Source organism: Schistocerca gregaria, chromosome 1 (assembly GCF_023897955.1).
Source record: "Schistocerca gregaria isolate iqSchGreg1 chromosome 1, iqSchGreg1.2, whole genome shotgun sequence".
Lineage (NCBI taxonomy): Eukaryota > Metazoa > Arthropoda > Insecta > Orthoptera > Acrididae > Schistocerca > Schistocerca gregaria.
The window spans coordinates 306,100,000-306,127,401 of NC_064920.1; the positions used below are offsets into that span (position 1 = coordinate 306,100,000).

The window sequence follows — 27,402 nt, forward strand, 5'->3', positions numbered from 1 at the left end:
AATAAAGGTTCCCCTTCCTGGGACAATGAATTCACGATGTTCTTATTTCAATTTCCAGGAGTGTAGAATACCGATCCATATTTAAATGTGTTAATTTTGCTGCTTTATGTACAAAATTTAAATTGAAGAAACCGTTGAAATGTTTTGTGAGATGATTTGTCTAAAAATAAGAAATAAAATATAATAGAAACTCGTTTGACGCGCTTTTAAATGATGCTCGAAATGATGGACAGTACGTGACGTTACGATTAAGAATTTGAAGTTCGATATTTAGCTTAGATTCTAAGTATTTTGCAGCTACTAGAGGACATTTCTCCGGTGGAACTACAGTAAACAGGGATGGAGGGTTTTGTTTAAACTCTGCTTGGAATCCTGCTCTTCTTTGTCAAAAACAGTGAGACTGAGTCAATGTTAGTGAGACAGAGTCAATGTTAGCTCACCTGTTAGCTCGTAGTAGACTTTGTGTCAGCAAAGTGTGAGCATTTCAACTGCTGCGCATGGTTTCGAGCATCATCAAAGTCTCGTCAAATGTCCTCTACTGTATTTTATTTCTCACTTTTAGGAAAATGGTTTCACGAAAATTTTGACATTTTTTCTAAATTTTTATTATAAGTTAAAATCACATATTCCACTCCGTTTTGTTTCTTGACCTATCAGAAACTTTTTCTGTTTCTTTGTAATTCCCGACTACTCTATAGCTTTATATAGATCTAAATGACGCATAAATACCTGTTCAACGCTGTAATATCTATGGCATTTTGCGTGCTACGTGTGGGATCTACGAGAATATCTTCTCCTCTGAAGTAATTATAAGAGATACAAAAAACCATAATCTTGCTGCAATAAACTTATTTATGAAATCAGAAACAAGAATAATAGCTCACATGATGTTTAATCCACAATTTGTCAAAACGTTTCCTTATGTGGTCACTTCATTTCCCAGTGCAATGTTACGAACTGATTCTGTGTAATTACACATATTTTCCTAGTCAGGTTTCTCAGCCTCTAATCAGTAAAACTAAGAAAAGGAGGAGACAGAAAGTAGCGAGAGCAAGTGCTAGTTGCCCTTCTCTCTCAACAGTTAACTACCTGTTATTTTCCTGAAAATACGGAGCTGACGATGCATATATCAATCTGAAGGTTACAAACGCTGCCATCAGTTTTTAATACGTCGTTCTACGTTCTTGATTGATGTTGTCTTCAACTGATTAATGGCAGATGACGACAGTGTTATTTCATTTCTAAGTATAGAAAATCACGAACCCTTCATCACTTTAAATCTCTTACAACTGCTCATTCCGTTTCTGATAATACCGTTGTAATCTTCCGGGACAGCAGGTATGCTGATTCCAGAAGATGTACAGACATGAAATTAGTATGGCAGCTTAAATGAAAAATACAGAAGACACACAACTGGCGTATGGTACAAACGATATACTGAACCATTAGTAGAATGGTATGTCGTCTCGGCGAAAGATATAAATCAATATAGCAGTGATAGCAGATGATAAAGAATACTAATTTTAGTACCTTAATATTGTAAAATAAAGCGGAGAAATGAATATGTAGCATTTTATTCACTAACAACTAAGGACATAACATATGTTCAAAACGTCGACCGTCTGTCTATGCGTACAGTAGAACGGCACATAAAATTCGGGCGCACCTTGTCAGTTATCCCTGCAGCTGCTACTGTACAACGAGGCAGCCACTTAGGACCCTACCAATGAGTTCCTCCGCAGTTTTCACTGAAAGACATCATGTGGGACGTGATCGTCGTGCTGGCCACGAAGCACGATTTCGCCTACTAATACAGTGATGAGGGTATCCGCCGGCCTGCGTTCTAGGACACTAATATCTATGTGGGATTGTACGCTGTCGTGTTGGAGCCACATCGTCTCTCAGAGAACTCGAAGTACAGCCAAACAAATATAGATCTCATATCGAATGACCACCAGGTAGCATGCAACGTTCGTACGTTGAGGCAGCATATAATAACCTATTAGCTCTCTTTTACAATATCAGCCATCAAGTTTGAGGCATAGTTACTGTGCAACAGAATACACGGAATGAAGTTCGCAGAGACTTTGTACTCTGGTATCGACACGTCCACTGTTTACTATTTTTGCCAGATGCGCGGTGAAATAGCACTGCTGCGCCACACATTCATCCATCGGTCGCCAGAGTTTACAATTTACATTTTCCTTCGATAGCAGTATGAATATCAATTTGTGATCAATTTGCATAACTCAATCGTGGTGACTTTTTTGTTTTAGAATGTATTATCTATGTACGTTATCTGAAGTATGTAATATGTAGGTGTGTATTTCCTGCTGTATTGGTGCTTTGATCAGAGAGATTGATATCTGTGTAAAGTCAAAGGAACGAATAGTCGAAGGAAAGTGGCAGGAGGGAAAGGAAAAGAGGGTTTGCGTCAGGGTTGCTGGGCATCGTAATGATGAAAGTGATGATTTCACTGAATCAAGGACTAACAGTTATTGAAAAGGAATATAAAGGTGCAGTAGAGAATGGGTGGTTACAAATGGTTACAGTTCGTAAGATTCTGTTAGCAATTTATGAGCACAGCAGAGATGATTTTTGAGTTATAAATGACGGAAGGATGTGGTTTTTTCACTGAATCATGGCGAGGAACGATTAATTACAACGCTTCTGTGAAGGCATAGCGCTTCAAAGCGCATTATGTGCCTTTTCTGTTTAATAAAACGTCACACCTCCCATCTCCACATTTATATAGCAGATATTTGCGATGAAAGATGACAGAAAATCGGCAGTTATGGGTAAATCGAAATATTAGTCGCACATGGATATACACACGTATACTTCCCTGAATTCATTTGTTCTTCTCACAAAAGCCCAAGAACGTAACAGTAATTCTGCTGTGTTTTCGCGCAGTATCAAGAAGGCGCCACGCGATCTTAGCAGAATATGCGAAAGCAAAGATTGCAGTATTACCAGCTATTCTCACGCATCGTTAGGTAGGGGAGACTCCTTTGCATATATCTTTGGGCACCAGAAAATATTGACAGCAAAAGTGAACAAAACAAACGCTACCATGTCTACAAAACAAGAACCAACGTATATTTTTTCTTATACAGCAAAAACGAAATTATTTGTGTAGAAGCAAACTCGCATGAGCCATTAATCAGGCAGCTGATACAGTGATTTAGCTCTGCTAGAGCACAGATGTTTAAAAAGTAACAATCATAATCCACAACTATCACTATACCTTGTACATAGCAATATGTTAAAAGATGAAATATCCTGTAAGTAGTAATAAATTAACGAATGGTATACTATATTGCAAATTAATAGGAAGGAAGTGTCGTATATTGTGTAGTTTACTGATATCCAGTGTTGAGCGTACATATGAATATTGTACGTGATTTGCGAGCGCAATTTTGCCGCCGAACTAAGTAGTGATAAAATTCTAGTACGGAAGTAAAACAAAATAAAGCAAAGCAAGGAAAAGTAAAGTAAAGAAAACTAGTACAGATATCGCCTCCAATCAGCTACCGTCCTGTTTCCCCGGTGAGCTCGTAAAATATATTCGGGAGACGTATCTTACTCTTCGGCAGTCGTAAGTCAGAAACAGGTAGCGGGTCCTCTTGATCTAATAGGCTCCAAATACTGACACTGTAGGTGCTTCTTAGCTCGGAATCCAAATGGTTAGCTTTCCGTGTAATGTGATGCAATCACTCAGCTCAATTATGGTATACAGTACTAAATATGCATATGCATATTCCGCTACGGACAGCTCGTGAAGAAGTCGTTCTTTCTTAAATTATAAACGCCACGGTATATGGGTATCTGGTCATGATTTATTTCTTCCTTCCTTTCGCACGCTTATGATAACAGCGTAGTTCTCATATAGTCCACAGAACATAAAATACTTAACTAAAAATGTCATATTCCTCTGCAGTTAATGCAGCTGTAAAATAGCCGTGATCAAATATTGGTTTCATAAAACGGTGGTGAGAGAATTATCTGTGCAAAAAGTATTGCCATGAAGCCCTTTAGAGTAAAGAGTTGCCATGGAATCTATCGTCAGTCATCACTGGCAGAAAGAGTACTTCTGCGTGTGTTTCGGCACAGTAAATGAAAATTGATTCAAACAAAAAAACGCACAAGAACATGCAATATGAACGTATAGTAGTTCTTACGAAGATAATTTACAATCATCTTTCACTATACATTCGTAGGTCCATAGAATAAAGGAGAAACTTACTGCGAAGTTTTTGCTCAATTTTGGATGAAAATATGTAGAGTTTAAATCCAGTATCAGATTTCATGATCTCTTCGGATAATGTACGTATCTTTGTATACAACAAGCATGATTAAGCGACGATAAGCTTCAGTAATAACTTTCGCAAACCTTGTTACGTAAATAAGAGCCTGATTATCGAAGATAATCGAATCACTGAGGAGTATCAACTTCACGAGCCCGTGCACATAAATTCTTGTGTGGCGCGCCTGCAGCATGTGCAAGACCCAGTACGGTGTCGTTGCAGTGGTTGCCTAACATGCAGGCTGATGAATAGCTATGTGATTGAAATGCTGTGTGGCTAGGGCCACCCGTCAGGTGAGCTTAGATTAGGCAAAGGGACAACTTGTTATAATGAAAAAGTTGTAAAAATTCTTTGATGGGCTACAAGAGACCATGAACAATATTCTTATGTAAACTATTCACAAACATTCCTCGAGCAGCTGGGATCCCCAATCACGTCGGATTAAAGGAGAACGTAGATAGGAGGAAGTTTGGGACTTAACGTCCCTTCGACGACAAGGTCGATACAGATGGAACACAAGCTCAGACTGTGGAGGCCAGGGAAGGAAATTTAAGAGGAACCTAAGAAAGCAGTGATTCCCACAGCTGTTGAAGGTGGTACGGTGAACTCATACAGCAGACAGGAAAGGTGTTCTCATATATGTTCATATAAAATCCAAAGAGATTTGTGAGGAAATGGTTGAGGGATCAGGGAAGAACACAAAATGTCTTCGTTGTAGTGTTTGAGGCATTTTCGTACATACATATCGTAACATCATCTTACTGAAGAACATCATCTTTCACTGGTGAAACAATGATCTTTTCATAACTATGGTTCTACAGGCGGCCCTTTAGGCTAAAAGGATATCCTTTCTTGATGTCTTCTTCCAATGTGGCCTACAGGTTTTCGTTATGCGACGTTTCTCAGGGAGCAAATGACGCCTCTATATCCTTTGAGACAAGAAACGTGCCCTACAGGGAAGGCTACCAGTGATCGGCCAATGCTAGGTTCATTTAGTTATTGTTGAGCAAATTCAAGTCCTTTTCTTCGATGGAGAGTCGGAAACCGTCTGTCTGGAATCATCTTACACAGCATGACTGGCTAACTATAATAATAATAATAATAATAATAATAATAATAATAATGTCGTGTGACGACGGCCTCCCGGCGAGTAGACCGTTCCCCTGGTGCAAGTCTTTCGAGTTGACGCCAAGTCTGGCAACCTGCGTGTCGATGGGGATGAAATGATGATGATAAGGACAACACAACACCTAGTCTCTGAGCGGAGAAAATCTCCGACCCAGCCTGTAATCGAACCTGGGCCGATAGGTATGACATTTCATCGCGCTGACTACTCAGCTACCAGGGGCGGACAGCGGTGTGATAAAGGCAGACATCGTATAGTGGAATGTCGAATCATAGTTTACAGGCAATGTAAAACATACAGAATTTTTTTCAATGAAACAAGTCTTTGGGTATGGAAAGAAGTATTTGACAAATGTTGCATGACGATTGCTGTATGTGACTACTGACGCTATAACCTTTTATAGCACGTACAAGTATATGCAAAATTCCTTCACATACGGTACCAAAGCTATTTGGAAGGTAATTTGATACTAATCACCAATGTCAGTTTAAGATCAGTGAATTAAAGTAGTAACATACGAGAATTCCAGTTTGTCTCACAAAGAGTAACACTCATTTCAGAAAAATTTCTGCAAATGTGACGTCATTTTCACGCTACACGTAATATCGACAATCGATGTCGCAGGTGCTATATTATTTCGGCATATTTAGACGTTTTGTATTATAACTTGCAGTATTCCGTTTCAAAGCATCAACGCATTGAAAAATTACCACAGACACATCCCTATTATCAACAAATGTTAGTTAATAACGTATCAACGATATACGTCTCCAAGACAGGACATTAAAATCACATTACCAAGCGCAAGTGTAACGGATATCGTAGTGGCGTACAGAGTAAAGGGATGGAGGTTCGCATCCCGCTAGATGTCAACTTATTTTCATCTTTGGTTGTTAACGCATTCTGGGATTTTTAAAAAATGTGATACAAGTATGTTCTGCAACATTCGCTGTTATTGACATTTTCAACTGCTTAATGAACGAAGGATGAAATAAATATTTGGTGATTTCCAAGTGTGTGGTTAGGCAGGAACCTTAGAGAACAGCTTGAATTGCTGTGAGAGAACCGAAGAGCAACAACATTCATATTATTCCTTGTCACGAAGTCCATAACAATTCCTGAAGTTTTCGGTATTGCGCGTGACGTCGAACCAGCGGCAAGTTTTCAGAAAGTCTTGTGAGATGAGTGTTTCCGTATCACAACCGCAGAGCCAAATAAATTCTCTCTCAGAGATATTACAATAACTACAGTGATTTGACAGTAGAAAATTCACAAAGACTAAACGTTAAATTATGTGCATTAACCATTCAGTGAGCCTTAATTACAAATAAAGTCAACAGATGTAGTTTGTTAGGGAATGTTGTTTAAAAGATATCATATAAATACTGTTGGACGCACAGGAACAACATAAGTGTTGACAAATAAGTATAACAACAATAGAAACTATATTAACATATGATGGATAGTTAAAAGTTTAAACGATTTCAGATCTGTATTAATGTGCGACTGAACAGGCTGCTATATTTAGTGTTGTGTTTTTATTGGATTACTCACTGCGTGTTCTTGTCAAAAGTAGTAGTGTTTATTTGCGTTTTAAATTGTGAGTGAGTGAAGTTTATAGTATGTGTGGAAGCTTAAACTTGTGTTTATGTTTTTAAACAGGTTACTAATTTTGTAGAATAAGCTTCTTTAAAAGGAACTGAGACATATTTTCTGCTGCTCTCGTATATATTTTGTGTTAACTGCATAGGTGTATGACGTAAGGCATTGTTGTCTGATGATTTTCGCATTTTTGTAATAGTTTATCAATCGTGCAAGGACTATATCCATTTTTGAAGTTATGTTTCGATGATATTGATATCTTTATGTTCTTCAACTCGTTTTAGTGGAATTTTATGAGTGCGACTCAACGCGAAACTAAAATATGCCGTCTTATGGTGGTTTGGATGACAAGATGAGATGTTCATGCACACGTCTGTAGCTGTTTGCATTCTGTAAATTTCAAAATAATGTTTCTGGCTTTTGCTGGTGATTTTGAAGCCTAGGAAGTTGATGCTGTAATTGAATTCATGCTCAACACTCAATTTAATGTTTGTGCGCATGCAGCTCAGTTTTGTTGCTGATGTGTCAGTTTCCTCATTGATGCAATCGAAAATGACAATTATATCATGAATACACATTTTTTAGTAGATGGTTTTGCTGTTGAAGTGATTGTTGGCCCTGAAAAATATTTGCCCAATGTGGTTTTTGTAAATATCTGCTAACTTCCCAGCTAGGCTTTCATCATTACCAACCCACCATTCTATTTGCGTATTTTGTTATTGAAACTGAAGTAACTGTATAGCAGTATCAATATAAATAACTCAGTGAGCTCATAGATCTCTGTCACGCTCAATTTCTTTCATTCAAGCCATTTTTCTGATTATATTTAGTGTCCTGTGAAGTGGTGTTAGTATAAAGATTACGATGTTGATCGATGGATATCTGGCTGTCAGTTGAATGTGCACATCTTTAATTTTGTCTTTGAATCCACACGTCGACGCGAAGTTAATTCCTAAACATCTTTCTACGCAGCTTTGATATAATCTCAAACAGGGCATGCTAAGTCGTTGTCAATCGTTTGCGCCAAGTAGAGGCAATAATTTTGATGAGGAAATGGTTTTTTAATATTTAAATATGTATTTTTCGGTCTCAAATTTTTAAAATTATGTCAAGCTTTAGTTTGTTTTATAACACTTACTGTATTTCACGGGTCTTTTTCCTGGTGGAAATCAGCCCTTTAAATATCTCTTAATACTAATTGAGATATTTAAATCTTAAGCACATAATTATTTTTTACATGAGTCCACTTGCTCATGTTACCATGAACATACTCTTTGGTATTTATTTCAACATTATCGGTGACCAGATATTACTGCTTGTTTTATATCTTCATGATGAGTATGTACTGGCGCTGCCGCCTTCGAAGGTGACGACAGCCGCGTTCCAGTGTCCAGTGCTGTATAAATACGTGCCTGGTTAGATCACTTAGCCATCCTACAGCATATAGACTGCCCAACAGATTTTCAGATCTTAACCTCACAGGAAATATGCGGTTATATGTATAGCTAAAGTTGCTGCCACCGATTCGTTTTAAGCAAACCGCATTACTATGTCCAGACAGGTGGCAGCCATGTAACTGACACAAGTTCCCTCTCAGACCCTTAGGCGGCTGTTATCAAACTGGATCACACTGTAAATAACACAAGTGAGGGTTGGTCATGAGTTACACGGTATTTTTGGATCAAGATATAAATTACTTCTGCCATATTTATCCAAGTTTCTCCAATCTTTCTTTGTGTAATCAGTGGTGCAATAACGCAAGTGCCGGATGTCTCTGTAAGTTTACTCCATGTAAATGGATCGAAGGTTATATTCTGGAAAGTTGTCTCTTCTATACTTCCCGTTTTGATACTTTCTGTTAATTTCGTTTTTTTCCCTACCGTGAAACACTCTTTATAAAGCGACATTTCTGAATCGTTTATGACAGATTAAGTACGATAAACAGAATAAATTTACAGACACATCCAAAACTTGTATGACTACACAGCTAATTACACAAGGAATGATGGAGACTCTTGAATACGTACGGCAGAAATATGGTGTCTTGGTCCACAGATATCTTGTAACTCATAACCAATCGAGTGTTGAATAACACTTAGGCGGTTTTTTGTTCTACTGATTTTCATTTTTATGAACTAGTTATCGACTTATTAGGCCATCTTCAGATATCTCCTGGCTATTGTTTACAAGGAGCTTGTGTTCTTACGAACCCATCATTCTGGACTAAGATACAACGCTCTTACATACGATTTTTAGTTGTGGTATTGTCTTTGGAATTATTAAACGGGTCTTTTGATTTTTTTGTTCTGTAAAAGTGTTCTTTAACATAATAAATCACATTTTATGGTTTGTCAGTACCATGTATGACAATAATTAGAATTATTTAGAATGCATGTTATTACAAAATTACAAATTTTGGTATTTGTTGTGAACAGTTGTACTGGACCTTAATTGTTGGTCGTACAACAGCGATGTTTTTTTTGGGGGTTACATTTTTTATTAGAAAATTGTGCATTCATATATACCAAATATTAAATTGTTATAGTTGAGTTACAGTTAGAAATTTAAACGCCTAAGGGGTATTACATTGTGGTGGAGTGTGAATTTGTTTACTATTGGCATACTTAGTGGTTAGTAGCAGGTTTACTTTATTGTGTAAAGTTTAAGAGTGGTGATGTGCTCAGTTGCAATTGGTCATTTAGGACCAGCTGGGGATTTAGGGATAAGTTTTTGTTAATTTCAAGTGCTTCTAGTAGGCTGAGTTTTCTGCCTTTGTTGGCTATATGTAGCACTTCTGTGTGTGTTAGATATTTGAGTCCTTCATAGCCAATCCTCATTTGTATTTTTACAGTATGATTCCGTTTGCTAACAGTCACCCAAGAGGGAACTTACATAAATTACGTTGCTGTCGCCTGTGTGGATACCGTTCCATATACAGGCGTAGTGTGTGTCGCACAAGACAAACCAGTAACCGCAGCTAAATCAGCCTGTAAATAACAGTCCCAGATGTAGCGAGGGACTTAACAGAGGAACACCATGATGCACATTGCTTCTTGATGGCGTGTTGGGAGGAATTTTGTTCAGTGGCCGCTTCTTGGGACAATACTTAAGAGTGAGAATCAAAATTCGTTGTCACAGGCCTCGTGCAAAATCGATCTTACCAGTAAACTTCAGAGAAAGAAATTCTTCCGTACTTCGTATGATAGAAGCGCGCCTACAGACTCCATTAGGTTGGTAGCATGGGAAGAGGTAGTCCTAGAAGAATCTCTGAAACAACCGCTGAATCAAGGGAAGGGTACGGTTTTCGTGATCGAACAGAAGGTCGATTCTAGACAGGTAGTGTTAGAGATGAGAGTCTCGCTTGGTTGAAAACATCCTGCGTGTAACAAAAACATGGCGCAAGTATTCCTCTGACTTTTCGCACGGTCAACGATTGTCTGCGCATTTTCATCGCTACAGCTCGTACAGTGAAACGTGTTGAGAGTATATGTCATTTTTAGCACGATTGCTGTGTTTATAAATGCTTTTGCACGGCCAGCCAAAGTAATAGGTAGTGTTTCGCTGTCCCCACCCATCATAACCATCTTAGAGGACTAGAATCGATTCATCGTCAATATACTGCTGTCCAACCATGCAAGTGGGATCGAACCAATGCCCTTTGATCCGAAAAAAATGTACTTTTCTGTTAATGTGAGCTACTGCTCATTCAAAGGAATAGTTGAGTGACATTAATTTGGCGTCTGACAAGCACAGTCGGTCGAAGTAATGAGTCAGGGCAGTTAATTAAATTAGGCGGGTAACTCTACTGCAAAACTTGTGGACTCTCTCCCTCGTTGAATTGAAGTCGTTCTCAGGCTGGAGGCGGTGTTGCACGATATGAGTTAGGGGTGGGAATAACGGACTGGTGAAATCCAGCATCGGTATTTTGGTTCTAAATAAACGGTATTTTTCATTATTTGTATGACCTTGGTTTAACGGCTTATTTTTTTAAATAACTGGATAAAAAGCATTTTATCAATTTGCCATAGTGGTGGTGCTAAAACGCTTTGTTTTTAAATAAAATTTGTTTTCGAAACCAGTGAAGTTTATCTGTAAAATTTCCATTGCTTCGAAATATTGGGTTATCGTACGAAATGATGAAAGCTGTCGGTGGTATTTTAGTAACAACATTGATAAAAACGAGGAACAAACAGATAAGAGGCGTTACAGCATTGCTGAGACAATACTGTACCCGTTGCCCTGTGGCGTGCCCTATTAGACGATGGTTCTAGTCCATGCATGAACAACTTAACACCAAAAAGTAGAGTTCTGCAATCTCAGTTTTCACCCTTCATAATTATTTGTAATGCCTAAACAGTAGTACGATCCTCGATTACAACAAGATTTTGAGCAGATTTTCAAGTAATAGGAGGATAATGATGATGATTTTTGTAATATTGAAGCCTTCATTGGTTTTCGAGACAAGCAGTGGGCTAAGGTTTCCTTTATTTACCTAATTTGACAGTTTAATTCTACATATCTTGAAATGTACAATGCAAAAGTATGAGGGAGTCTTCAAATATTTACTCTTTGTTTAGTGTCTACGCTTGTTTCTTAAAGTAACAGCAACAAAATACCGAAAATCGGTTATTTCAGAACCGGCTGTTTTGTACAGTTTTAACAGTCAGGTTAAACTGCAGACGAAAAGACCGCTGTAACTAAAAATCGTTTCTTACGACGATAGCCGTCACTCCTAGTATGAGCGTGATGTCTCCTGGTGCTGATTAACTTTTTGTCTGTTGTGTTTATCCGAGTTATCCGTCCTCAGCTCGTCGCCAAGTGGTTAGCTAAGTCCGGGGTTGCATTCCCGGCCGACTTGGAGATTTGCTTCGTTTGGAAACTGCGTGTTTGTTGTTCTCGTGATTTCATCTTATCTTCAATACTACGAAGCGCGAGTCTCGGAAGTTGCATCAAGTAGGAACACTTGCACCGGGCGGACGAACAACTCCAACGCCACGTCATCATTTCACTTCATTTTACTTAATCCCAATTATAAAGACATGCGTAATCACGTTCAAAAGAAGCAGAACACCTTGAACGACTAGAGATACGACGTTTAAATTCACAGGCCATGTACGTTAGTATGTTCGTGAGGAAATGATCAACATTTCAGTTACCTCGGTTCAGTATGTGTCCTGTTGCCTGGTAGGCACAGTAGCCGCCATGGGCCCTAATAACTTGTTCCACGCGCAATGGCAGCGACGTGTATTAGCCGGTGGTGTAGCCAGCCATGCTGCATTCAACTGGTTCCGAAATTCTGTGGTGGCTGGCAATGAGTCACCATATTCCACACATTTTCGACTGGCGATAAGTCTGGTGATCTGGTGGGTCAGGCCAAAACGGTGACATCCTGTGACTGCAAGAAGGCACATGCTCGTGCAGAAACTTGTGGTTGTGCATTGTCTTGCTGAAAAATGGTGTCTCGGGTGCAGAAAGCCGGCCGCTGTGACCGATCGGTTCTAGGCGCTTCAGTCCGGAACCGCGGTGCTGCTACGGTCGCAGGTTCGAATCCTGCCTCGGGCATGGCTGTGTGTGATGTCCTTAGGTTAGTTAGGTTTAAGTATTTCTAAGTCTAGGGGACTGATGACCTCAGATGTTAAGTCCCATAGTCCTTAGAGCCAGTTGAGCCTTTGTCGTGCAGAAAGGGCATGGCTAAGCGTCGCAGAACGACATTCACGTGGGTTACAGCGGTCACTGTGCCCTAGAAATTAGAACTACTTAAACCTAAGTAACCTAAGGACATCACACACATCCATGCCCGAGGCAGGATTCGATTCTGCGACCGTAGCAGTCGCGCGGTTCTTGAGTGAAGTGCCTAGAACCGCTCGGCCATCGCGGCCGGCTCCCTAGACAGTAACCAAATGTGATTTTTGGTTATACTAATAGCATCCCGCACCATAAGGCCATGAGCTGACGCTGTACGTCTTGTGAGAATGCATCATTGTGATGTCACTCCCCCTGTCTGTAGTGAACCAAAATACAGCCGTCATTTTAAACCAGTGCCCTCTTGCTTGTTTATGCACATTCGTCAAAGGGAGGCGAGGAAGTGAGCGACACGCACGTAACCCATGCCATAATAAACGGTGATGGGCTCTCACCCCTAGTAGTGTGTGGTGCATTACTGTCGCGCCAGAGATGTGGAAGGACGCAAATCTTTCCTGCAAAGCCATTCGGATGAGGTGTCCATCTTCTCGATGTGTGGTCTTGATAGTGGATCTGAGGCATCTCGTTGTCTTCTACGGCCTTCTGTGAACCATTCTACACATATCCATTGCACTGCCCAAACACTTGCCCCACACGAGCAGTAATTTCCCGGATAGATTCATTACCTCCTATCATGCCAATAATTTGCCCTCTTTCAAACTCACTGATTTGTCGGTACGGTTCGCGCATACGTCTGCGAGGCATCCTGCACGTCTGCTCTCGTCGCCTTCGGTGTATAACGGCAACGAGAGTCGCAGGCACATTTACCAGTTGGTGGTGTCGCGTCGCGATATCGATGTTGACGTTGAACCCGCGGGCTGATATGGTTCAAATGCATTTCTGCAGACCATACTAATGTACTTGTCCTGTCAATAGGAACATTCTATCTCTGGTCGTTCGAGGCAGCAACCGGACACAGGCAGCTGGGTTCTTGCTCGACCTCGTAAAACCTCGCCAGGTGGGCTGTCCGCATTTCCGCCTTCCCATTTAGGGTGCGCCACATCAAGGGACCTGATAATCAGGTGGCGGACGCACTTAGTCGAATCTTTAATGAAGACGAAGAGTCTCAGTCAAGCGAGCAGTACGAGTCGAATATCCCTCTTGTTAATAGTGTTCTCACTGATATTCCCGAGCTGTTTGTCAACCTCCGAACCAAGCAGAATGAAGATCCGCTTTGGGGCCGTCATAAGGAAAAGCTTGCGGCTGGAGAAGTATTGCCGGGTTATTCTTTAAGGAACGGTGTCTTGTGTAAGGAGGTTGGAAAGCCGGGCGAGCTGAGGATTTGCTTGCCTCTAGTTTTGGTTTCTCCGGTTTTTCGATATTTCCACCATTCGGTGTGCAAGGTGCGGTCTCACGTGGTTTGGCCATCGCTATACCTTGATGTGCGTCGTTTGGTCAGTGAATGTCACGAGTGCAAAAGAGGAAAGAGGTGTTTGAACGCCTCTTTAGGGCTGCTGCAGGCTCACCGGGAGCAGCGACCTACGGACAAGATGTTTATTGATTTTGTGGGTCCCTTGCCTAGGACAAGGGCTGGTTATCGTTATGTGTTTGTTTGGTTACTTCTTAGCAGTGGGATTGCTGCTAGTATAACCACCCGCCACCTTACTGGCATATTTTCATGGTTCGGTCCGTCCAAACAACTAGTCAGTGATAACGCACAGGCCTTTGCATTCCGGGAATTTGGGCATTGTTGCTTTCGTAATGGTATCCACCATTTCACAACTACACCTTATTATCCTCAAGCTTCCCTTGCGGGAAGAGTTAATCGCAGCCTGAAGACAGCATTAATTATCTACCACGCTAATTCACCTCGTCGTTGAGATACCACTATTCCTTGGTTAAATTCCGCATTCAATATGGCCCAGCAGGAAGCTTCACAGGCAGTTCCCTCGGAGTTAATGTTAGCTTATCCGATCAATTCGTCCCTCTCGAACGTTTGGCAAATCAATGACCTATTACCCATCTCTATTACGCCGGATACGCTCAGAGAGAACTGGCGGCGGGCTCGCAACAACATACAATTGGCCCATCAGCGACAAGCACAACGCTATAACCGGGATAGACGTCCCTTTCAGGTTAAGATAGGCGATAAGTTATTTGTGAGGAATTTCGCGGGGCGAAATTCCGGGGGGATTGGATCTGGAAAATTGGTATACTGTTACCTGGGACCGTATGTTGTCATTATGGTTTTAGGGCCGGTCAATCTGCTAGTAAAGGAGGTGGCTACCGGGAAGCTGTCTAGGGTCCATGTGAGTCAGGTGAAGCCTGCGAAGTTGTGCGTTCTCTTTTCTCCCGGGCGCCGGCTGGTCAGGCTTGAGCGGGGGAGGTTGAGCCGTGGCGCTCGTTACTTGCGCGCCAGTCTCTTGGATGTCCATTATCGATCCTTCGATGTTTCTTATCTTGGCCTGCCTTGTTGTTTTCCGCATTCGCGGGGAGAGTGGCAGTTGACGTTTTGTTCGGGCTACCTGCTGAGACGCCGCGAGGTACGAGGTGGGAAGCAACCACGTATATGTGGAGTTGGTTGTATGCGGTCTGCCGATTCAGGATGGAGGATATGTGTTGGCTGCCTGCCTGTCTGCTCTCCTGATTTTGCTCGCCGTGCCTTGCGATCGCCTAGCTTGGGTTGCTGCCTGGTGTATCCTACACGAGCCATACCGGACGTCCAGCAGAAGTTAACAGCCTTGTGTTTCTTTTAAAGAAAAGGAGCAAATATATAATACTTTTGTAACCAATTTTGGTGGCCTCTTAAGTGTGGCCTTAGAGTTTACACTGCCTTTGGGGAGAGCTTATTCTTTTAAATTTAAATAGTTGGGGTTCCCTGTCCTTTATGATCTTTTGGGGGTTTTATTTGAATTTTCTCTTTGGGGTTTCTTCCTTGTGCTTGGTTAAATGTTTTCTTGTATAGCGGGAAATGATTCCTGGTTAAAACACGGAAAAGGTGGTTTGATGTTACTGCCGCCTCCGGCATTCGTCTTTTCAATTAAGTGTTGTCATCCCTTCGAGCGACCTGTTGTCACTCCTCGTTAATTAATGCTGGTTTATGTGTATTTAAATTTGAAATGGCCATTTGAATTAATATTTTGGAGCGCAGTATAGCACTAAGGCAACCTCATTGTATACCACCTTGTGCCCCGGTCAAGTACCTTAATTTTCAGTGGCACGAGTTAGCTCCACTACTGGTTTTACTGATGTGCTCGCTTCAAAATCTTGTCTCGTATAAGTTTTCCCCATGTATGTCTGGGAACACAGAGATGAGCTTTAGTGTGACTTCAGTGCTAGTCAGTTAATGGAATCTTAATTTTGGCTTGGCTTTCACTGAAGAGTTTGAGTGGAGCGTAGTGTGTTTGATTTGTTATTCACTTAATTACTGTAAGTTTGCTTATTTAATGGGGATCAAGACGTTTAAAGACTGTTGGTATTAACTCCCCTAGTTGCTGGGTGTTGCTAATTCGTTCCAAATGGTCTACTACTTATTCAATGGGAAGGCCGTTGATTAGTTGCCGAAATTGTTAAAGTGTCTGTGTCGTGACTCAATCACTAGCTACGTGTTTGTGCTGAACTGATATAAACCTTACATTGCCTCCTTAAAATTTGTTGCCAGCAGAAACCCTTAAGACAACTAAGTTTTGTGATTGCTTATCTTAACCTTTACTGGGAGCAATATTTGATGTAGTTAAATTTTGTCTTAAAATGTGTATTTCTCTGATGTAATAAACGAGCGATAAGAGAAAAAGGCAAAGGGGCCTGGTCCTTCCTATTGTGTCCGGATTTAACACGTATCATTTTTGGTAGCAGAGCGTGGTTTCGATCCACGGACCTCTGGGTTATGGGCCCAGCACGCTTCCAAGTGGAGCCTCCATATGGAGCGCAGGAGGTAAACAAAGGCTGTCAGCTATCTGAGGAGGTGAGACGTGGGAGCCGAGCACAGAACCGCGGCTGCAATTAACAGGGGGAGCAGCAGCAAGCGGCCGCATTCCGGGCTGGCAGGTGCGGGAGCTGCCGCGTGCCGGGCCGCCTCGGGCGCCTTCGCTCCGTGTGCAGCCGCCGTTCCCACAGCTGACTCACACCGGCCGTCCCAAGCACGCTGCCCTCGTCACAGGTGCCACCGCTAACAATCCTAATCCAACCACACACACACACACACACACGTACAAGCAAGCACTCAGGCAGCAGCTACCTGCAATGTTATTATTTTTTTTTTTTTGCTTTTGACCGTATGTTGCAGTCTATTGTGCTGCGGCTGCCCTGTGATATCAGACTGGTTGCTCAGGATATCCAACTTATTTTCCGTGCCATCCTCGGATCTTCTGTAGTGACGTTCCACTCACCGATACTATCATAGTCCATACACACTTACCGATGTGTGGCGCCCGAAACAAACTGCGCGACATGTGCACCTGCAGATATGGTGAAATGGGATTCATTCACAGGGTAACTCCACTTTTACATTTCATAAGTCGTCTCGCTTTGACCCGAGAGACAGAATTACAACTGTCATTACTCCTAAAGCACTAAAACACTGCGCAACAAAATTAAACAATCACTTTTTCGAAACCCTGCGATTTCTGTTACATTCGAATGCAAAAGTTTGAAATTTGCTAAAAGGTGCCTACAATCTCCCTCTGTAATGATGCAGAAGCGTTGCGCGCTTCCACGTCACCCTCGTGCTCGGCAACGCTTCAAGCAGCAAGGTGTCGGCACACGCAAAAAAAAAAGGTGACCTCTAAGATGTGTTAATGACATCACACTGGGATAAAATTTCACCACAATTCTGCCCCACGCCACCGCGGACCTGTCACACGATGTGACGGTCTTCACAGCCCCTCTCACTCATATTTCACTCCTTCTTTTGACGCCTCTGAGGTGGAGGTCAGAGTCGCGGCACCCAGCGTGGAAATCATGCCATTTTGTTGTGGGTAGCCGAGGGAAACATTTCAGACGCACCGCCGCTCAGAATGGAGACGGAAAAACCCCAGGGGTTTGTATAAAGGGCGTCTACGGGAGATTTTTCCCCACACCTTTCGTGGCGGAAAAAGACAGTTCTTAGTGTGATTAGCAGTGGGACGGCGTTCTTGACAACATTCGACACTACTGCCACCCCTGGGGGTAACCACCTAGTCTAAGGACATCGTGGAGTAGCAACCCCAATGGACGTGACCTGACGCCTCTGGAGTGTAGTGCGACCCTAATTTTTGCTCCGATATACAGGGTGGACCCATCAGGGAGAGTAAAAAAATATTCGACGAAATCTGAACGTCATCCGAAGCAGAAAAGCGTCGTAATGCTTTTTCAGCCATCGTTTTCCGCGCCCTCTCGTGCCATGATCACAGATGAATACAAGATTAACATGTGCGTAAATTAAATAGCAAAGGGTCCCTCCTAAGGACCCTCCCAGGTAGGGAACACCCTCGGTGCCACCTATGCAATTTCTTTGAGCACGTTACGAATGTACCTGGCAGAAACTTCGACAGCCTTACGGTTGCTCTATTGCCCGATGGAAGGCAAACCTCACTTAATGGGTGTCGAAGGGGTTCTCTGTCCCCCAGGCCCCACAACAGCCAATAGGCTGAATGTGCGTCGAGTTTTCTGACAGGGACACCTGTAACATGCCCAACAATACAGCTTGGGTGGCACCGAGAGCGTTGCTGAACTGGGGGGGGGGGGGGGGGGGGGGGGGGAGGTTGGAGGGGAGAAGGGCGTTACAGGCTCTTCACGCACATTTCAATGCTGCGTTCACCTGAGGGAGCGAAAAACGAAGAATGAAAAAGAATTTAAAGTGCTTGTCTATTTCGGATAACTATCAGATTTCGTCGAATGGTTACGAGCTGTCCCTGGTAATTCCACCCTGTATACCAGAGCAAAAATTACTGTTTTACTACACTCCAAAGGGGTCAGATCACGTTCAATAGTGTTGCATCCCCACGATGTCCTTAGACTAGTATGGATACGTCAAGGGGTTGTCACCAGTGTCGAACATTGTCAAGAACGTCGTCCCACCGCGCATAGTACTGTGAACTGTCCTTTTCGACCACAAAACGTGTGGGAATCAACGCCCCCAGGGCAGGGGTGGTTTCATTGACGCACTTTATACAGCTCTTGAGGTCTTTTTGTGTCGACTCTGAGCGGCGATGTGTCTGAAATGTTTTCCTCGATCACCAACAAGGAAATCGCGTGATTTTCACGTTGGATGTCTCGGTTCTCACCTCCTCCACAGAGGCGTCAAAACAGACCTTGTCATCGTGTGACACGTCTGCTGTGGCGTTGGACTGAATTGTGGTGCAATTTGGTGCCGGTTTGGCATTATTAACCCACCTGGAGCTCACTTGAACTTCTGAGCTGCGACCTTTCTTTATACATTCTTTGCATTTGTCAACAGCTTCCTGTTTGAAACGACACCTATTCTGCACCGTTTAGAGGAAGGGAAAAGATACCTACTCTGCAACATTATAGAGGAAGGTTGTGAACACCTTTGCGCCATATTTCAAACTTATGCCTCGAAATGGAAGACAATCATGGGCTTAGAAAAATCGAACCTATAATTTTCTTTACATTATAAATACCCGGCAGTCATCCAATTCCTTCCAAAAGACTATCAGATCCGACTACTGTATTGTAATACGATCACCGCAGTCCCTACACGTCTCCAAAACGTTGTAATAACTCCAACCGATAACTTCCCTATAACCAAAACAGGGTGAAATTGAAAAAGCGAAAGAAAACACACAAAACCAACACATTTCAAGTTCCGTAGGTAAAAAATGGAATTTATTGTCTTTTATCAGCCATTAGCCGGACGCGGTGGTCTAGCGGTTCTAGGCAGTCCGGAACCGCGCTTCGGTCGCAGGTTCGAATCCTGCCTCGGGCATGGATGTGTGTGATGTCCTTAGGTTAGTTAGGTTTAAGTAGTTCTAAGTTCTAGGGGACTGATGACCACAGATGTTAAGTCCCATAGTGCTAAGAGCCATTTTTTTATCAGCCATTGCAGTCCTCTTCGTTCATTAAACAACATCACTCTCTTCCATGCAGCCTTTCTATAACGAGTACATGTACGTCCACCGAACTGCAACATTCTCTAGAAAACCAGACAAAGCCCAAGTCTGCGCACGGAGACGCACTTGTGAAGACTTTCAAAATTTTACACACGTAAAACTGACTCCCTAGTAGGTACACTCAACAACACTGCAATATCACTTTCGCCCCACAGGGCCAATGAACCCCTTCCTACATCCCCGAGAGATGCCCACCCACTTCTGATTTCGCTAGCTCCAAAATTGATCCACGAAACTGTGTTCGTATCCCGGTCTTTCAGCCACCCACCCTCCACAGCAGAATGTGGCACTTTCAGGGAACAATTACTGGTCTCCCTAACAATATTTCACCGGATAGTACTGCTTCGCCGACCGAAGTGGCCGTGCGGTTCTGGACGCTACAGTCTGGAACCGAGCGACTGCTACGGTCGCAGGTTCGAATCCTGCCTCGGGCATGGATGTGTGTGATGTCCTTAGGTTAGTTAGGTTTAATTAGTTCTAAGTTCTATGCGACCGATGACCTCAGACGTTAAGTCGCATAGTGCTCAGAGCCATTTGAAGTACTGCTTCCTGTCAAGTATTTTCAAAAGTTTCTTTCCAAGAGGTGCTGGAGGACATTTGCCGTTGTGTAGAATGAAAGCCCTTAAGCCAGGCTGCTAAGCACGGAACACAAACAGTTTCGAAGGATTACAGAAAACCTCATCCATCATCTCCACCATCGACTCGTCTTCCTCGAGCTACTGCAAACATGTGCTGGCGCCCACAAAAGCCCCAAGGATGAGCCAAAAGACGGGGCCGTGAACCATATGTTACGAACTAATAGTGTGTGTGGCGACACATTGCCTAACAAACGCAATAACAGTCATTGCCAGAAATTGCCAGTCGTGGTTATCTCAGTATGCTGTTCGCAAAGCTTTGTTAATAGTTAGTAGTGGCATTATTTTGAAATATTACTGATGTGTACGTATCTGACTATTTCGATTACTGTTGTAAGGAATATCCTACAGTCCACGATTCTATCATCGTCAAAATCCCAGTGTCTGCTTTCTTCGTGTGCCTACTGTATGCTATTTGGAAACCATGAAATATACACTAAAGCAACAAAGAAAGTGGCATAGACATGCGTATTCAAATACAGAGGTAAGTAAACAGGAAGACGACTGAAGAAAATCGTTCAACGTGACAGAAGTGCAACTCTTCTACAAATTGCTGCAGATTTCAATGCTGGGCCATCAAAAAGTGTCAGCGTGCGAACCATTCAACGAAACATCATCGATATGGGCTTTCGGAGCTGAACGCCCTCTCGTTTACCCTTCATGACTGCACGACACGAAGCTTGATGCCTCGTCTGGGCTCGTCAACACTGACATCTGACTGTTTATGACTGGAACCATGTCTGTCATATAGAATCGAGCGGATGGACGTGTACAGGTATGGAGACAACCTCATGAATCCATGGATACTACATGTCAGCAGGGGAATGTTCAAGCTGGTGGAAGCTCCGTAATGGTGTGGGGCGTGTGCAGTTTGAGTGATATGGGACCCCTGATACGTCTAGATACCACTGTGACAGGTGTATGTAAGCATCCTGTCTCATCACCTGCATCCATTCGTGTCCATTGTGCATTCCGACGGACTTGGGAAATTCCAGCAGTACAATGTGACACCCCACACATCCAGAATTCCTGCAGAGTGGATCCAGGAACAGCCTTCTGCGTTAAAACACTTACGCTGGCCACCAGGCTCCCAGATATGAACATTGCTGAGCATATCTTGGATGCCTTGCAACGTGCTGTTCAGAAGAGCTCTCCACCCCGTCGTATTCTTATGAATTTATGGACAGCCCTGTAGGATTCATAGTGTCAGTTCTCTCCAGCACTACTTCAGACATTAGTCGAGTCCATGCCACGTCGTGTTGGGGCACTTCTGTGTGCTCGCGGGGCCCCTACACGATATTAGGCAGTTGGACCAGTTTCTTTGGCTCTTCTGTGTATATAGTTGAATGCATAGTGTCCGTATATGTTATGTGAACTGCTGGTGGAGGGGGGAGAAGAAAAAGTGAGGAACACATGATACCAGCTGCGTCGATACTTCATGCGAAATCAGCGGTGACAAGTGAAAAATTGTGTCCGACCGGGAGTCGTACCTGGCATCTCCTGCTTACTAGGCAGTTGCGCTAAGCTGGACGCATTGTCAATCGTAAAAGTGCACACTATCTCGGCACGCTCCTCCTACCAGCAGAAATGTAAAAGTGGTGAGCAGTAAGGACATGGACAGGAACTGTGGCTTCTGCGGGCAGCAAAACTTGGTTTTGAATATTTTGCGCAATTATTGACCGAAATAAACAATCTGAAATGATGTCTAAACCTATTCATCGAGCGGTATAAACTGGTGTTAAAAGTTAAAAACAATAAGATGAGTATTAACAGAAACTGTTTGTCTTGAGGCAGCACAAGTGATGGTGGGCAAATACTCGAATTTTAGTAATCCAGTATTTGAAAACGACAACACGTAGTGACTTGTAATAAACCTAATTTATAACTTCAAACATTTATGAAACTTTCTGTCATCTCCCGCAAAATGACGAAAGGAAGAGCGGTCTGGAACCGCGTGACCGCCACGGTCGCAGGTTCGAATCCTGCCTCGGGCATAGGTGTGTGTGATGTCCTTAGGTTAGTTACGTTTAAGTAGTTCTAAGTTCTGGGGGACTGATGACCTCAGAAGTTAAGTCCTATAGTGCTTAGAGCCATTTGAACCATTTGAACGAAAGGAAAAAAGTTCTTCACCTACTACATTTTCGCTGTTTTTTGCAGTCAAACTTCAGCATCGGGGATGTTGTTTTTATTTATTACTTCTTTACTATTGACTCTATTCGCATCGCACTTTGCAGACACTATCCACAATGTCACCGAACATACCTACAAAATTATATCATTGGTCCACACATAGTTCAGGAAATATGACGGCATAAACATCGAGATAAGCGAAAAGTTAGCTTTTGCTTAAAACGGAGTGCCGATTATCCAGATTGTACTCACACAGTGTTTGATAATGACAGCGCTTAGTGACTTCCAACAAACTTTAAACATAATCTCAAATATTGCCTGAACTTTTTCTCGCTTTCATATTTAACATCAAATCTTCAACACATCAACTCATTTGTAATGTAGTGAGGAAACTGAAGCTGTTTTAACATGGGAGTTAGACTCTTTAAGAAACTGGGGGTTTTCTGATTGGCTCTAAACGATCAATAAAACTGCAAGGAACTCATTCATATTTCGAAGTATTACTTCACTTCACAGAACCAACACAAAAATTCCCAACAGAAGAACGTGAGGACACTACCCATATTCATTACCGCCAGAGGAAGAAGAAATTGCTAGGTACATCAAAAGAGTCATAAACAAAAATGCATCGGGGGAAGATAAAATCATGGCAGAAATAATCAAATCAGCAAGCTGAAACGCTTTAAAATAAATCACCAAAGATTTGCAAAAATACCACACATATTCAAACATAACAAATCTCCGAACATTGCAAAAATGTGTTAATTCACTCGTTAGGCACGGAGGGAAACAGAATGAACGTAAATAACTACAGGAATATCTGACTAATATCAGTTAAAATTCTACTCCAATGTCTTCTCAACAGAGCACATAAACAACCTGAACAAAAATTGGAGAATATCAGTCAGGATTCGCACCAGGCCGTTTCTGTCCAAGCAAATCTAGATTTTGAAAAATTAGGAAATTTGTGGTAAGGTCTTATGGGACCAAATTGCTGAGGTCATAGGTCCCTAACCTTACACACTGCTTAATCTAACTTAAACTAACTTACCCTAAGACCCCCCCCCCCCCCCCCCACACACACACACACATGCCCGAAGGGGAGAGTCGCGTGGATCGTGCAAGACGCCCAAGACCGCGCCGCTATCCCGCGCGGTTCTTGATTCCGAAGATAATCGTAAGACATCTAAGTATTTGCAATAAAAATTTAGTATAGACATTTGTTGTTGATTTCAAGGACGCCTATGACCGAGTTGCCACCGAATCACACTCTTGGGTTTTTAAACATGTTCTAGGTCTGAGAACACTTACAATCATAAAGCAAACGCTGAGAGACGCGAAGTCTACATTTTGAGAGTAATCTCAGGTACTTTGGAAATTTAAACGAGAGTGAGTTAAGGAGTTGGCCTGTCTTCCTACTTTTCAACTATGTCCTTGAGAAAGTGATACAAGAATAGCGCAAACAGAAATGAATCCTCAAAATTGACCAATGACTTTAGGAAGCGGTAAGTTGTTTATTGAATGCCTGAAACTTGCAGACGATTTAGCAATTGTCGTGTCATTTCATCATCCCACGAATTGATTGAGCTCTTGAAAGGAGCTGAAGAAGTCGGTCTCCAGGTATCGTCTGAAAAGATAGAATTCATGTCCTGCATCATACATGCATCAGAATTGATGGAGATAAAATATGGCAACATTAAACGAGTTCCAAAATTTAAATGTATTCGTGAAACCATTCAGGAAAATGGAAACGAAACAAAATTAAATGTCAAAAGATAGAAAGGTTGGGGGTTGCGTACTGGGCTGGCAACCCGTCCCACAAAATAAATAAATAAATAAATAAATAAAAACTTGTTACGAAACATCAAGAAAATGCCTCGGAGGAAAACAGAAAAAAGGAATACAGAAGGCGGCTTATGAACAAAGACTTAAGAGTTGAAAAGTGGAACATTAGGATTCTGTAAGCACCTGGAGCTCTCAATATTCTGTCAAAAGTGCTCGACAGATATGAGATGGATCTTGCAGCACTGCAAGAAATTAGATACCCAGGAACAGGGAGAGTCTATATTAAAATGGATCAGAAGATGAAAAGTTTCGGAAGGGAGGAGGTATATTGGTCAGCAAAAGTTTAGTAACGGCAGTAATTGATCTCCAACCGCTTGAAGATAGAATAGCTGTCATGAGACTAAAAGGTTGATTCACAAATATAACAACAGTGACACTATATGGTCGGACCAAGGAAGCAGAGGACGAAAAGAAAGACAGGTTTTATGAAATTCGCGTAGAGGTAATCAGGAAGACACCAGGGGACATGCCAATGCAAAAGCTGGAAGGGAGATCATCTGGAAAGGTCTAGTAGGGGCTAAAAGCCTACATGTTGAAAGTAATGATAATGGAGTGATGTTACCAATCTGTGCAACTAACGTGAGGGTTATGAGAATACACTTTCCTCGAGAAAACATTCGCAAGGTAACTTGGGTATCACCAGAAGGAAGAACAAGGATCCAAATAGGCCATGTTGTGGCAGATAAAAGACAAAAGCAGTATAATGAATATGAAAATCATAAGGGGAGCCGAGGCAGGTACAGACCATTATCTATTCGTAGAAAAGGTACGCAAAAGCATAACCATAGAAAAACCAAGTTGTAGAAAGAGCATAAAAGACCATAACATTGACATAGACAGACTGATGACAACGGCAAAACACAGGAGTTTGTCATTAAGTCACAAAACTAATTTGATGTTCTAACAATGGAGACAACCTTCAAATTGAAGACCACTGGTAAACGATGAAAGCAAATGTGGAAGAAGCGGCACTAGAAGTATGCTAATAAAGAAAAAGGAAGAAAAATCCATCGTTTTCAGATGAATGTGAGCAAAAAGTGAAAGAAAGGAGCAGCGAAGGAAAAACACCTAGAAGAGGATTTCAACGAAAGTAAAGAAGAATATGAAAATGTTAATAGAGAAACTAAATTTCTCAGAAGAAAAAGAGAGAACATGTGGATAGTTTAGTTAGAAGAGTGGAGGTAGAAAAACTGCAGGGAATGAAAGAGATTTTTCAGGAAAAAAATTGTACCACCGATATATAGCATTAAAGATAAAAGTGGGAAACAGTTCTGGAATGTTCCGAAAGTATATTTTGAGGAGCTTCTTAATGTTGAAGACAAAAGTGCAGAAATGGAGCAACACCATGATTATCAGAGTGTAGAACCCTTCTTGGAACCGCCGACAATGAAAGAGACAACAACCTCAATCAAAATAATATAAAACAACAAAGCTACAGAGGGAGATGGCATAACAGCTGAATTGTTTAAGAAAGGAGGAATAAAAATTGCAAAACAAATACAGAAACTTGTTACGAACATATGGAATGAAGAGAGAATGGCAGGGCAGTGGACAAAAGCGACACTATTACCGATTAGTTAAAAGACAGACAAACAACAATGCAGGAACTACAGAAGTATTCCATTAATTAGCAGTAAGTGTTCTCAAATATCTTCCGGGAAAATTAGAACCATATTTAAAAGAGATAATAAATGAGAAACAAGCGGGATTGATGAAGAATCGTTCAACTACTGACCAGATATTTATCCGAAAGAAGGCATATTTAAATATTGGGAGTACAACAAAACAACGCCAGTACTATTTGTTGACTTTTAAGAAAACATACGAAAGTAAATCCATAGATAAGTTGTGGGAGAAAATGCAGAGACTCGGAATACCGAAGAAGATTATACAACTTGCCAAAGTGAGACTGAAAGACTCGAATAGGGTAGTGAAAATGGATGGAAAATATTCCAAGGCGTTTGACATAAAAACAGGAGTCACGCAAGGGAGACGGAATATCATCCTTCTTGGTCAACCATATAATACAGGAAGCGCTAGGCGCAGCAAGTGAAGCAGAAGTGGGAATTAAATATATAACGAAAATAATTGCACTGGCCTTTGCAGATGACGAATCACTAATCGCTGTAAATCCGTATGGCCTTAAATTACTGGCAAAAAGACTCTTTCAAAACTCAAAGGATGCTGTATTAAAAATAAATGATGAGAAAACAAAATTCATGAGGATGGAAAAAATTACAGAACAAAAGGACGGGAAACTCAGCAGATCGATAACCGCATGTTTGAAGGAGCACATGAGTTTAAATATCAGGGGGTAGTAGTAAACCACAAAAATGAAGACAAGCAAGAAATAGAGGCGAAGATCATAGCTGCATCCAGAGCATCATACTCATACAACAAACTACTGTCATCTAAAATATTTACAAGAGGAACCAAAGTAAGGATGTATAAAACCATAAGGATGTATAATCATGCCAGTATCCTACACTCCTGGAAATGGAAAAAAGAACACATTGACACCGGTGTGTCAGACCCACCATACTTGCTCCGGACACTGCGAGTGGGCTGTACAAGCAATGATCACACGCACGGCACAGCGGACACACCAGGAACCGCGGTGTTGGCCGTCGAATGGCGCTAGCTGCGCAGCATTTGTGCACCGCCGCCGTCAGTGTCAGCCAGTTTGCCGTGGCATACGGAGCTCCATCGCAGTCTTTAACACTGGTAGCATGCCGCGACAGCGTGGACGTGAACCGTATGTGCAGTTGACGGACTTTGAGCGAGGGCGTATAGTGGGCATGCGGGAGGCCGGGTGGACGTACCGCCAAATTGCTCAACACGTGGGGCGTGAGGTCTCCACAGTACATCGATGTTGTCGCCAGTGGCCGGCGGAAGGTGCACGTGCCCGTCGACCTGGGACCGGACCGCAGCGACGCACGGATGCACGCCAAGACCGTAGGATCCTA

At 42.2% G+C, this 27,402-nt stretch overlaps 1 protein-coding gene across 5 annotated transcripts in view; it reads right to left on the reverse strand.

Moving 5' to 3' along the window:
• LOC126342775 (leucine zipper putative tumor suppressor 2-like) overlaps positions 1-27,402 on the reverse strand; it is a 1,028,822-nt gene that overhangs the window by 283,320 nt on the left and 718,100 nt on the right. The gene's annotated exons all lie outside the window — the stretch shown is intronic.